Source organism: Geotrypetes seraphini, chromosome 1 (assembly GCF_902459505.1).
Source record: "Geotrypetes seraphini chromosome 1, aGeoSer1.1, whole genome shotgun sequence".
NCBI lineage: Eukaryota > Metazoa > Chordata > Amphibia > Gymnophiona > Dermophiidae > Geotrypetes > Geotrypetes seraphini.
In genome coordinates this window covers 91,255,975-91,270,611 of record NC_047084.1, presented here as the reverse complement: position 1 = coordinate 91,270,611, position 14,637 = coordinate 91,255,975, and positions in this window count along the sequence as shown.

Here is a 14,637-nt window from a genome sequence, read left to right as displayed (position 1 = left end):
CTTATGTATATCTAATGTCCGTATGTACTTCTAATGTCCTGACATATCATATGTAATCCACCTTGAACCGCAAGGTAATGGCGGAATAGAAATCACTGATGTGATGTAATGTATTTGTCCGTTTAATCTCCCAGGGATTCTCTTTTAAAACTTAAGAAAAACATTTGAGATATTTACCCATTCCTTTTTCACCATGATCTTCTTACTAGCCTCTAAATGCGTGAATTGATCTCAGTGTTCATTACATATGCATAAAGCTTAAGTATGCATGTATCCATCTATGCTATGGTATATTCTAGATTCTTCCATTAATGTATGAAGGAGGAAGGTAAGAGCTAACTGCCAGGGATACTGTACTATGATTGCTTTAACAAAATGTTTTACTTGTCACAATGATATTTTTGCACATCAAAAATTCTCACTGTTAATCAATCTTCTCTGCTCTGATCTCGGCATACTGTCTCTGCCGTGCTCTTTTGAACTTGTCCTCCAGGGAGCCTGAGCAGTCCATATTTCTGGCTGAAATGCATTTCTTGGAATGTTGCCCATGCTATGGTGGGCCAAGGTTTTCATCTGAATTTTGCTTAAACAACACTCAGCTTAAGTTAACTTGAATTAGTTATAGTGGTAAGTGCATTCTTGTAAATTAATAAATGAAACTCCTAGCTGGGGTTATTACTTCATGTAAGCATGCTGCCTGTGGTTTGATTCCAGCGACCATTGGCTGAGATAAACTTTACATTAATGCTGAATTGACTGTCTCAACTAGAACAATGAGAGACGGAGAGAGAGGGGAGGAGGGAAAACCTCACATCTGCTGGGTAAAATGCTCTCTATCTCTTGAGAGAGGCTCTCCAAGTTTCCAAACCAAAGAAGAGCTTAATTACAAACAATGGAGGAACTGATATTGATTACTTTTTTTTTTTTTTTTTTTTTTTAGGGAGGATGAAGTGCTGATATTTCTTTGCCATATAAACAAATAAAGGATGCGTAAGATGAGATTTTACTTACCAACATTTCAAGTGGGAAAAAAATGTGAACTTGTTCTGCCAGTAGTGCTATAAGGAGATTGGTTTTCATTATAAATGGGAACAATTTTGTAAAAATGTAAATTAGAGAAAATCTCCTGCATAAAGATAAACATCTAACCCAGCTCCACGGGGAGAAAATCTTTAAACCCACCAGAGACTTTTCCATTCAATGGACTTTCACAACAAAATTCAAATTTCTGACCAACTGACTTTCCTGCTAAAATTCCAATTGGTGGAGTGCCCTGTTCCCAATCAGGTCAGTGAACCCACTATTTACAAAGTCACACTGCAGACTTCCCAGCATACCCTAAAGAAAGCCAGAGCATGGTGACTGAAACGTCGGTTTCTACCTGACAATGACGCAGCGAGACCCAGAAACCTGCAACAAGCACAGTGCCAGCTGCGGAAACCCTGAGAGAACATCTAAACCAGCTCCATGGGGAGAACATCTTTAAACCTACCAGAGACTTTTCCATTCTATGGACTTCCACAACACAATTCAAATTTCTGACCAACTGACTTTCCCGCTAAAATTCCAATTGGTGGGGTGCCCTGTTCCAAATCAGGTCAGTGAACCCACTATTTACAAAGTCACACTGCAGATTTCCCAGCATACCCTAAAGAAAGCCAGAGCATGGTGACTGAAACATCGGTTTCTACCTGACAATGACGCAGCGAGACCCAGAAACCTGCAACCAGTACAATGCCAGCTGAGGAAACCCTGCGAGAACATCTAACCCAGCTCCACGCTTTAAACCTACCAGAGACTTTTCCATTTTATGGACTTCCACAACAAAATTCAAATTTCTGACCAACTGACTTTCCCGCCAAAATTCCAATTGGTGGACTGCCCTGTTCCCAATCAGGGCAGTGAGCCCATTATTTACAAAGTCACCCTGCAGACTTCAGAGCATACCCTGGAGAAAGCCACAGCATGGTGGCTGAAACGTCGGTTTCTACCTGACAAAGACGCAGCGAGAAACCTGTAACAAGCAAACAGATGACCTGTCTCTGTCTACTTATCTTTATGCCACCCTCAAATGTATTCACCCTCAAATTCCTGTGCAAAATGGGCATCCCCATTTTAGAAAGGACATAGAAGTCAGAATCGAGACATCCAAGTCAGGCTGTCTCAATTTTAACTAGTATTTTAGAACATAATCTGCTAATAAAGTCGCAGTAGCAATTCCCACACAGCAAATGCAACGCAGCCCATTCAATTCCTATGGACTATGTTGCATTTGCCGCACCGAAACTTGCTATTGCAGCTTTGGTAAAGGGGCCCTTAGTGGCTGATCTCAAATACAGGAGAAGTGGATGTTTATGCACCAAGGGGTCCTTTTATTAAGGTGCGCTAACCGATTTAGCGCATGCTAAATGCTAAGATGCCCATAAAATATAATGGATGCCTTAGCATTTAGCATGCGCTAATTCGGTTAGCGTGCCTTACTAGGACCCCCAAGTGCAGGCAGTATAAATATCTATTTTAGAAAAAAAAAATGGTTGAACGTTTCATAGAGCTGAAAACGAGATCATAAATGTATTTGTGCCGGCATATACTATCTTTGCCATTTTTGAAAAATAAACGTGTAGTATCCTTGACACTGTCACAGAGACTAGTTTCTCTTACCAGCCTGTCACGTGGGGATGGGAGGAGGAGAAGAAAAACTCCTGGGTATTAAGGGAACAATAAACGACCCTCTTTATTTGGCATGTTTCCAAAAAAAAAAAAAAAAATCTATATGTACCATCGAGAACGCTCAGATCGGAAAATCAGAAACGTCATATAGTTCCATCTTATTGAGAATTAGTCCATAAGCATACACATCCCCCTCCCCATTCGCGGTTTCCCTACTTGCGATTTCACATAATCGTGATTTTCTTTGGGGGGGGAGAGGAGGGAGAAACCCCCCCATATTTTTGTCTTCCCCCCGGCATCTTAGTACACTTCTCCCTCGTTATTCGCGGGGGATAAGGGCAGAACTGGACCGCGAATGGCAAAAAACCGCGAATATCCGGCTCTGACCCACCCCGCCTCCCTTCTACCTTCCCCTGGCATCCCAGCCCTACCTGGTGATCTAGCTGTTTTTTGGGGCCGGAGCGATCTTCCTACGCTCCTGCCCCATGCAGAAAACTATTAGGAAATGGCTGTGGGGAGTTCCCGTAGTCTCTTGAGAGACTACGGGAACTCCCCACAGCTATTTCTTAATGGCTAACTGCATGGGGCAGGAGCGTAGGAAGATCGCTCCTGCCCCAAAAACCAGCTAGACCACCAGGTAAGGCCAGGATGCCAGGGGAAGGCGGAAGGGAGGCAGGGTGGGTCAGAGCTGGATATTCGCGTTTTTTTTGCCATTCGCGGTCCAGTTCTGCCCCTATCCCCCGCGAATAACGAGGGATAAGTGTACTAAGGCTGCTATTTTTCCTGTAAAGGGCCCCAAACTTTGGAACTCTATACCATTAGTGTTTTGATTAACAGGAACACCTGGGGCTCTTTTTACCAAGACGCGCTAGTGGTTTTAGCGCCCCGCGCGCCTTTTAATCACGCGCTAACCCCCGCGCTGGCCGAAAACTACTACCTGCTCAAAAGGAGGCAGTAGCGGCTAGCGCGGCCCATGGTTTAGCGCACGCTATTACACGCGTTAAACCGCTAGCACGCCTTTGTAAAAGGAGCCCTTGATAAGTTTAAAACTGAATTAAAAACATTTCTTTTTTTCCGACACCCATGAAAATAAATAGTGACAATTCGGCACTTGAGAGACTCTTGTTGGACACAAGACTTGATTTTAGGTATATACTAATTTTAAAATTTTTAACAATTGTATTTTTCTAATTTTATTTTAAGTAATAAGTGATTTTATGTAACTAATTTTTAGTTAGGATCTTAGATTGTAAGCCACCCAAAAGGTTTAGACCAGCCATGGGCAAGGGGCTGGAATCCAATCGGGTTTTCAGGATTTCCCCATATCTCTTGTATATTCATTGGGGAAATCCTGTAAACCCGACTGGATTCCGGCATTTGAGGACCAGAGTTGCCCATGTCTGGTCTAGACCCTTGGAGCGGGATAGTAAGGGCTCCTTTTACGAAGGTGTGCTAGCGTTTTTAGCGCACGCACAAGATTAGCGTGTGCTATAGCGCGCTAGCCAAAAAACTACCGCCTGCTTAAAAGGAGGCGGTAGCAGCTAGCGCACGCGGCATTTTAGCACGTGCTAAAACCGCTAGCGCACCTTTGTAAAAGGATCCCTATGATCTGAATAAACTAGGAACTTGGCAACCTACCCCAGACGCTTCAGTGAAGTGTTGCTCAGTAGCAGCTGCTTATCAAATCCTTAGACATGCTTGATAGCAGATGTAATTCCTAATGTCGACCGTCAACCTTCTGAAACGAGGAATAAACTTGCCAAACACCTTGTCCCTTCCAAAAAAAACCCAGACTATGCCCTCTTGCCATTTGCATGCATTTAGGTTTAAGAGATGCCTATCCCAGCTTTGTAAAACGGAGAGGTAGAAGTTTATGCCAGATAAATATTTAAAGTGCGGCTTATGCACGTCTCAAAGACGAGTAGGGGTTGTAAAATAAGGTCCTTAATGACAAGCAATGAAATGAAACACTCAACGCACTGCATCTATTAAAAACATGATGTAAAAAGGCCATCGTCCAAAAATATCTCAATTTGTTCTGCCCACCGCTGGGATATAAATAGCTTCAGGTAATGGATTGGGATGATTAAGGGGCTCATTTTTGAAAAAGAAAACCTACCAAAAGTGGCATAAAAGGGAAAAGGGCAGATGGACTTTGTTTTGCCAAATCCTTCCAATTTGCTATTTTCTAAACTCGTTATCTAGCAGATTTATTTGGTGGTTGTCTTTAGTGTGTCTGAATCTGAAGGGGGGGGGGGGTTAGAGGCATGATTTGGGCAGGACTATGGCAGGCTAATGATTTGGATGTTATTTTGCAATAATCAAACATTTTAGAAAATGCCCAGTGCATAGTTTGGACGTTTGGGGCTAACCTTTCTTAACAAAAAAAATAAGTGCCAAAAGGCCCAAACTGACTACATGACCACTGGAGGGATGAAGGCATGACCCGCCCAGGCTCCCCCAGTGATCACTGACTCCCTCCCACCCCCCAAAGATGTGAATAAGAACATAAGAACATAAGCAATATAGAATGAAGAATGAAGCAGTTATAGATCTACCTGTATGATAGCTTCAGATGTTATAGCCAGTCCTAGTAAACAGCTTCCTGGAGTAGCCTAGTTGGCGGTGTAGTCAACTAAAGAGATGGGGACTCAGGCCATATCCCACTCTAACTATTACACTTTTGGTGGACTATGTGAGCCTTCCAAAACTCACCCAAATCCTACTGTAACTACATATAGGTAATGCCTACAGGCATAAGGATGATTTGTGTGGTGTATAGTTGGGTACTGTAACTAAACTAAACTAAACCTTAGGTTTGTATACCGCGCCATCTCCGCGAACGTAGAGCTCGGCACGGTTTACAGAGTTAGAATAGAAAGGAACTACAATGAGGGGTTATAGGAAAGGAACTAAGAAGATAGAGAGGGACAAGGGTACTAGAGAGCGGGAGGTGTTAGGTTTTTGAAAAGAGCCAAGTTTTCAGGTGTTTGCGGAAGGATTGGAGGGAGCTTGAATTTCTGAGTGGGGATGTGAGGTTGTTCCAGAGTTCTGTGATTCTAAAGGGGAGGGATGTTCCTAGGTTTCCTGCGCGGGATATACCTTTTGTAGAGGGGAATGATAGGTTCAGTTTTTGGGAGGGTCTGGTGGAGTTAGGGTTTGAGGAGTTCCAAAAGAGTAGGATAACGGGAGGAAGGATGCCAATGTAGGATCTTGAAGGCTAAGCAGGCACATTTAAAGAGGACTCTGGAGTGTACTGGAAGCCAGTGAAGCTTGGGCAGGAGTGGGGAGACGTTGGTCGAACTTGCATTTTGGGAAAATAAGCTTAGCCGCAGCATTCTAAATTAACTGGAGTCTATGGAGATTTTTCTTAGTTTAGGCTTATATAGATGGAGTTGCAATAATCCAGTCTAGAGAGGATGGTGGATTGAACAAGGACGGCGAAGTGAGAATGATGAAAGCAGGATCTCGCTTTCCTCAGCATATGAAGGCTAAAGAAGCATTTTTTTTACCAAGGAGTTGAGGTGGTCATTGAAGGAGAGAGAGGAGTCTATGATGATGCCCAGGACTTTGCTTGAGAACTCAAGCTGAAGAGTGGGGCCGGAAGATAGTGGGATGGAGGTGGGTACATGATCTAATATTGGGCCGAGCCAAAGTAATTTTGTTTTGGACTCATTCAGCTTCATTTGTACAGATTGGGCCCAGGATTACTGTAGGTTTTGGATGGGTTTTAGAGGGCTCACTGTACAGTAAAGGGAGGTTATGGTGAGATATGTATCTGGGACTTTTTATGCAAAGTTTATTGCAGTGCCCCCCTGAGATGCCCTGTTGTTCTGCTGGGATGTCTGTGTGGCCAGTCTGCTACAAATGCTGGCCCCCTCCTACATCCCAACGGCTTGCTTTGTGCGTTTTTCTTTCGGACGTGTTGTTGGTTTTCCAAAAATGGTTCAAAAAGATAGACGCAGGGAGGACAAGCGTATCTGAGAAATGGTCATTTTTTAAACCAAAAAGATAAAACATTTTTCATTTTTCAAAAATGGTCACGTTCGCTACGAGATTTTTGGTGTGTGTAACGCAAAACGTCCAAACTCGGATTTGGACATTATATCAAAAATACACCTCCACACCTTATTTAGGTGAGTAGCCAATGCTATATCCTGTTTTCTACCACCATCTTTTTTTCCTTTGACCCCAGCTTTTGATAGATGTTCTTGCCAAGGTAGTGGCAATAATTTGAAAAAAATAAACGAAACCAAACAAAAACAACTAAAGAAAATTTTAAAAAACAACCCCTTCCGCCCATGTTTGAAATTCAGATGCCACACCACAGCACAAAACCAGATCCGAACTGCTGCACATCTGTATCTAATGTTGTAACTGGACCGCTAGCTTTGCAGTCTCGGGCCCAGAGACACTGTATCAACACTCACAGGAGGTATACTTGGGCCACATCTCCTCCTGACTGCTGGCTCTGGTCAGTCAAATGAAGCACCTGACCGTGTACTCTCTTCATTTTCTCCAGCCTTGTTAACCTTAGATAGCCAGGTCATTTCCATCTCGGAGACTGAGCAGTTCTCATACAGAGACCCCCACTGCTGTCTGTTATCTCAGCAACTGTGGGGACAAATCGATGTTGTACTTGGGTCATCGATACCACTAACTTATGAAGCTATAATTTGTGGTACTTTATTACATGTCAAACCTTCTTTGGATCGTTGTAAAAGCCAATTTTTTCTTAATAATGACAGGAGTAGCCATTCAAACGATAACACGCAATTGGAAATGTTATGATCAACTTAATTATGCTTTACGGTGGGCAAACTTGTGTTCTAGTTATAAATATGAAAGAATGAACGCTGAAATTTTAGGTTTATAGTAAAACTATATTAACATGGTGTGGAGCCCATTGGCATCATTTATTGAGTCACAATAGATGTCATGTACCTTTTCTTTTTATATCTGACCTCCTTACACATCCAGGGTGAGAGGGAGGGTGGTGGGAAATGTATTATTGCTTGTTATTCCTATTTTATTTATTGTATGGAAATTATAAATGTACATCTACTTTTATTAGATAAGGGGGGAGGGAGGGAGAAATGAGTGTTTTTTGAATTATTTGCATATTTAAAGTGCGTTTTCTTGATTTGTTTATGTTTAAATTCATTGTATTGCATTAATTATATTTTAAAATTAATAAAGATTTACAAAAAAATCCCCAGCAAAACATTATTTTTAAGATGAGCTGGCAGAGGCTGCTGATTTGGTTTTGCCCAGTGTAACAGGTGTGACGGTTTTTCCTGTGGGGCGAAAGAGGGCCTTTGCAGTTGTCTCTTGATGTAGTGACCTAGGCTGCTCAACCTCTCTCTCAAAGGACGTTTAAGGATTCTACAAGCAGGAGACTGGCAGTCAGACCTTCTTCCCCCTCCCCCCCCCCTTTTACAAAACTGTGAAAGCAGTTTCTAGCGCTGCCTGGCACGCCGGATGCTCTGCGCTGCTCCTGACGCTCATAGAGTTCCTATGAGCATCTGGAGCAGCACAGAGCATTCAGCGTGCCGGCCTGTACTAATAAACGCTTCTGCAATTTTGTAAAAAGGAAGGGGGGAGGGGAAGCAGCACTGGCAGGGTACCTATTTTGATATGACTGCATATCAACTGGAATTCCCTAGTTGCTTCTGTGCTGAACCCCTGCTTTAAATTGTATGTTTTCTCTTCCCCTTTATTTATAATAAAGGTTGAGATTAGTAGGCTTCTCATTGCATCTAAATAATATTTATTTACTTATTACATGAGCTTGACATAATTCCATTAGTGACTGTGCAGAGCACAGAGGTTTAAAAAATAAAATGAAGGGGGTGGAAAAGCAAGAGGTGGGGGAAAGATGGGGGGGGGGGGATGAAGGAGGACGAGAGAGAGTGACTACAGGCAGAGTAAGGAAGTGGAAAGAAAGTGAGGGACCAAGGGATGCTAAGTTGAGGGAAGCTGGCCAAGCTTTTAAATTGAGGGTAAGCTTTTAAGTTGAGGGGAAGAAGGCCAGGCCTCAAGCTTTTAAGGATCTTAGAAGTGCAGAACAATAGGCTGCAATACATTCTTAGACAGATGTATCAAGATAAGAAGATTGCTAGATACTGAAAGAACGAGAAAGAGGTAACCCTAATATGTCAGACCGGAGTCCTGTTTCCAGCAGTGACCCATCCAGATCATAAGTATTGGGTAAAAATTAGGAAATTGGAAGACTGGACATCCAAATGGTAGATGAAATTTAATGTGGACAAATGCAAAGCGATGCACATTGGGAAGAATAATCCAAATTATAGTTACTGGATGATAGGGCCTACCTTGGGGGTTAGCGCCCAAGAAAAGAATCTGGATGTCATCATAGACAATACACTGAAGCCTTCCGCCTGATGTGCGGCGTCGGCAGTCAAGAGGGCAAAGGGGATGCTAGGAATTATTTGAAAAGGGATGGTTAACAAGACCAAGAATGTGATAATGCCTCTGTATCGCTCAATGTTGCAACCTCACCTTGAGTATTGCATTCAGTTGTGGTCTCCTTATCTCAAAAAAGATATAGCGGCACTAGAAAAGTTTCAAAGAAGATCGACCAAGATGATAAAGGGGATGGAACTCCTCTTCTTCTATGAGGAAAGACTAGAGAGGTTAGGGCTTCTCAGCTTGGAAAAGAGAGGGCTAAAGGAGATTTGATTGAAGTCTACACAATCTTGAGTGGTATAGAATGGGTACAAGTGAATCAATTTTTTTTTTTTTACTGCATCAAGACTAGGGGACACTCGAAGTTTCAGAGTAATACTTTTAAAACCAATAGGAGGAAATATATTTTTCACACAGAGAATAGAAACATAGAAAAGTGACAGCAGAAAAGGGCCAAGGCCCATCAAGTCTGCCCACTCTATTGACCCTCCCTCCTAGCTACCCTTTGAGATATCGTGCTCTGATGACCCATCCCCTTAACTCTACCCTCCTAGAGATCCGACCTGGGCATCCCATCTGTTTTTAAATCTGACTCGCTGCTGGCCTCGATCACCTGCACTGGAAGCTCATTCCAATTGTCAACCACTCTTTCGGTGAAGAAATACTTCCTGGTGTCACCATGAAACTTCCCGCCCCTGATTTATAGCGGATGCCCTCTTGTGGTCGAGGGTCCCCCTATAGAGAGAACATATCCTCTTCCACCTCGATACGACCAGTGATATACTTAAATGTCTCAATCATGTCTCCCCCCTCTCCCTACGTTCTTTGAGAGAGTATAATCGCAATTTATTAAGCCTTTCTCCATCCGAGAGATCCTTGAGCCCGGAGACCATCCTGGTGGCCATTCGCTGAACCGACTCAACTCTCAGTACATCTTTACGGTAATGTGGTCTCCAGAATTGCACACAGTACTCCAGGTGAGGCCTCACCATGGTTCTGTACAGTAGCATTAGGACGTCGGGCTTCTGACTTACAAAGCTCCTGCGGATACAACCCAGCATTTGCCTAGCCTTTGGTGAAACCTTCTCCACTTGATTGGCAGTTTTCATGTCTTCACTAATGATCACCCCTAAATCACGTTCCACTGCAGTCCTAGCAGGGTTTCTCCATTTAATGTGTACGTTCTGCTTGGATTATTGTTGCCAAGGTGCATGACCTTGCATTTTTTTAGCGTTTGAAGCTTAGCTGCCAGATCGAGGACCAATGTTCCAATAAAAGTAGGTCCTGCGTCATACAATCGGACAATTTGCTGTTGCTGTTGCTTACAATGTTACAGAGTTTGGCATCATCAGCGAATAACATTATTTTTCCTTGAAGCCCTTGAGTCAGATCTCCTATGAATATGTTGAAAAGGATTGGGCCCATGACTGAGCCCTGCGGCACACCACTGGTCACCTCCGACATTTTAGAGAGGGTACCATTAACCACCACCCTCTGAGGTCTACCATTCAGCCAATCGCTGACCCATGCTGTTAGTGTTTCACCTAATCCCAACGATTTCATCTTATTCAATAACCTGCGGTGGGGGACACTATCAAAAGCTTTACTGAAATCCAAGTACACGATGTCCAGGGACTCTCCCCAAATCCAGTTTTCTTGTTACTCAGTCAAAGAAGCTGATAAGATTGGATTGGCAGGACCTACCCTTGGTGAATCTGTGTTGGTGGGGATCGCGTAGATTCTCCTCGTCCAGAATCGTGTCCAATTTTCGTTTGATTAGTTTTTTCATGAGTTTACTCACTATCGATGTGAGACTCACCGGTCTATAATTTGCAGCTTCTGCTCTGCAATCCTTTTTGTGCAGAGGAACGACATTAGCTGATTTCCAGTCCAAGGGGACTCTACCCGCACTCAGGAACAGATTGAAGAGTGCGGCTATCGGTTCCGCTAGGACATCACACAGCTCTCTGAGCACTCTGGGGTGTAGATTGTCTGGTCACATGGCTTTGTTCACCTCGAGTCTTGATAGTTTCTCGTAGACGTCACCAGGTGCAAACTTGAAATTTCAAAACAGGTCTTCTGAACATTGCTTTGCCTGTAACTGTGGGCCGGACCCTAGTGCCTCACGGGTGAAGACCGAGCAGAAGTATTTATTTAGTAGTTCGGCTTTTATCTGAATCAGATTCTGCGTAATTCCGTCTGGTTTCCTTAGACGTATTATCCCATCAGTGTTTCTTTTTCTGTCACTAATGTACCTGAAGAATGATTTGTCCCCCTTCTTGATGTTTTGTGCTAGGTTTACTTCAACTCGGTGCTTGGCCTCTCTGACTGCCGCTTTGACAGCTGTAGATTTGGCCATGTATTCTATTTTAGCCTCCCTTGTCTCTGAATGTATTGTAGGAGATGAATGCTCATTTCTTACCTTTAACGAGGTCTGAGATCTCTGTGGTGGGCCATTGGGGTCTATTGTTTCTTCGCCGTTTGCTTACCGATTTTATGTAGCGGTTTGTTGCTACCTGTAGGGTAGATTTCAAGGTTGACCACATAGCCTCCACATTGTCGGTCACAGCTTGGTTTTGCAGTGCCTGATGGACGAATCTCCCATGCGTTTGAAGTCAGTGCCTCGAAAGTTAAGTATTTTTTTTGTCGTGCTTGTTCTAGCGAAACCTTTTCTGAGGTTGAACCATACCATGTTTGTGGTCGCTGGAGGCCAGTTTATCGCTACCGAGACCTCCGAGATGCCTGTCTCCGTTGGTGAGTACCAGGTCCAGTATCCCTTTATGGAGGATATTAGCCTTTTGCTGCCGCTGATTGTTGCCGAGAGCGTGTTCCAATCTGCATTGGGCATGTTGACGTCCCCTAGCAGTACAGTGTCCCCCTTAAGGTGATATTCATCTATGTCTTTGATTAATTCTATGTCTTTGTTTTCCAGTGTCTTGGAGGTCTATATATTACACCGAGATACAGACAATTTTCTTTGCCTCTTTCTAGGTTTACCCAGAGGGGATTCCCCGGTGGTACTTGACAATCTGTGAATTCTTGTAGTTTTGATGTCTTCTTTAGTGTATAGTGCTACCCCTCCTCCTAACTTGCCCTCTCGGTCAAGACGAAGTAAGTTGTAATCCAGTATAGCCATATCCCACCCATGAGAGTCCGTGAAACCAAGTCTCTGAAAGTGCCACCACATCTAAGTAAGCATTCATTATTTCGTGTCTCCAGTTCTAGAATTTTATTGCCTAAACGGTGTGCATTATCATTATATAGCCCTCCATACCTTGCTGGGACCCTGTGGGGAGTTTCCCATCTGAGATAGTGAGGCTCCTGGAGAATTGTTAGCAATGTGGGTACTTAACTCAGACTCAGAAGTGGAGCTGCGACTCTCTTCACAGGATAGTTACCTACTGCACCAGTACCCCTCCTCTAACTTACCTAGTTTAAAAGCCCTACGAAGCAGGCGGGCCAGTCGGTGTCCGAAGACGTGAGCCTTCGGGACAGTAAGGGAATTTTCCAAGTTACCTTTCTTATTTCTAATCTTAATGTATATTTTCTGTAAACCGCTTAGAACCTAACGGATGTAGCGGTATATAAGAAATAAATTACATTACATTACCCCTGTTGGTTAGATCGAGTCCGTCTGGTCCCTGAAATCCTGCAGTGCCTCTCCATGGTTCAGGAATCCAAAATCCCATCTCCCTGCACATCCGTGTAGCCACAGTTAAGCTCTGAAATGCATTGCCAGAGGATGTGGTAAGAGCGGTTAATGTAGCTCGTTTTAAAAAAGGTTTGGACAAGTTTCTGGAGGAAAAGTCCATAGACTGCTGTTGAGACAGATATGAGACGGTAGAATGGAATGCTGCTACTATTTGGGTTTTTGGCCAGGTACTTGTGTCTTGGATTGACCACCACGAAAACAGGATACTGGGCTAGATGGACCATTGGTCTGACCCAGTAAGGCTCTTCTTTATGTTCTTATGGTAGAATCCCAAAAAGTAGCAACATTCCATGATATGTGCTCCCAGAGATTCGCAGAGGTTTTCTCTAGGTAGTTTATGGACTTTTCTGCCAGGAATCTGTCCAGACCTTTTTAAACCTTGCTACGTGATCTGCTTTTACCACATTCTCCAGCAACAAGTTTCAGGTGAGTCCCTAGTCTTATACTTTTTACAAAAAAAAAAAAGTAAACGGTCATTGTCTGTTCCAATCCAGTCCAAATTTTATAACCTCCATGATTTCTTCCCTCAGGCATCTCTTCTCCAAGCTGAAAAGTCCCAGCCTCCCTAGCCTTTTCTCACGAGTCGTTCAATCCCCTTAATCATTTTGGTATCAGCTGTCTCCTTCCTCTTTTTTTTCCTGTACCTTGATGACATCAATATATTTATTTATTCATATTTGATTACACGCTTTTCCATTCCAAAATTTAAAGCGACCTATAAACAAAATATAAAACAACCTGTAAAAATTAAAACCAAATAGAACCTACCCTATCATAAGATATGTGGACACCTTTTAGCTGTTGGAGAGGAAGCTAAACATTGTGTGATGTAAGGTTCACTAAGCACTCTCTGACTTGCTTTATTATAATAAGAGACAGCTTAGAGAAGGATCTGAGAAAGCAACCACAGTTCAACTGTAGCTTTTATTCTCCTAGGACAAGCAGGATGAGTCAGCCACATATGGGTGTTGTCCCAACAGCTCCCAATTTACGGATAAGCTCTCCAATAGCTCAGAGAGATGATTTTTTTTTTTTTTTTTTTTTCTCTGAGCAAGTGCAGTGCCCGGGGCACCACTGGGCATGCCCAAGCCCTACCCATATTCTCCCCTGCATCCCCCCTAATCCCCAGTCTTTAGTTTCCGCCCGTTCCCGTCGGTCGGATTTTTCCACAGCTCTCCATTTTTCTACAATCAAAACTTGTTCTACTTACCATCTTGAAGATGCCAGAAACATTCAAAGAAATGGTCCGGGCATGCAGGAAAAGGATGAGCACACTGGACCCTCACGACCTGTGCGTTCGCTGCTTGGGCACAGCGCACGAGGAACAGTGTTGCATGCACTGCGTCCGTCTGTCTCCACGGGCCCGCAAGCTAAGGAAGAGGGCACTGAGAGACTTCTTGAAGAGAAGTGAGGCCCGAGAATCTTCCTCCAGCAGCCATCCTCATCGGAGCGTAGCAGCGGGGGATCCACAGAGGAATCCGGTGAGGAGCCCTCCAGGACGTCCTGGCTCAGTCAACCCCACCTGACTGCAACTTGCCCCGGTCGAGAAATCTCTCCCGGAGGTCCTGCATGCTGTCGCTAGCCACCAGCCCCTGCAGGAAGCCGATCGGGTTTGCCCTCTGGCCCCCCCCTCCCGAAGTCATCGGGGAGCACCATCGGCCTCTGCCCAAGCGGGCACATCGCTGGGGGTGCCTCCCGGGTCTCGCACTTACCCCCACGTGTGGACCGGAAGAGAAGCCATCTCCTTGCTCCTCCACAGCCCGATCCAGCGTGAAGCCACGCCCCCCAGCATACGAGGGAGCAGCAGAAGGAAAGGGAGCTCGGGG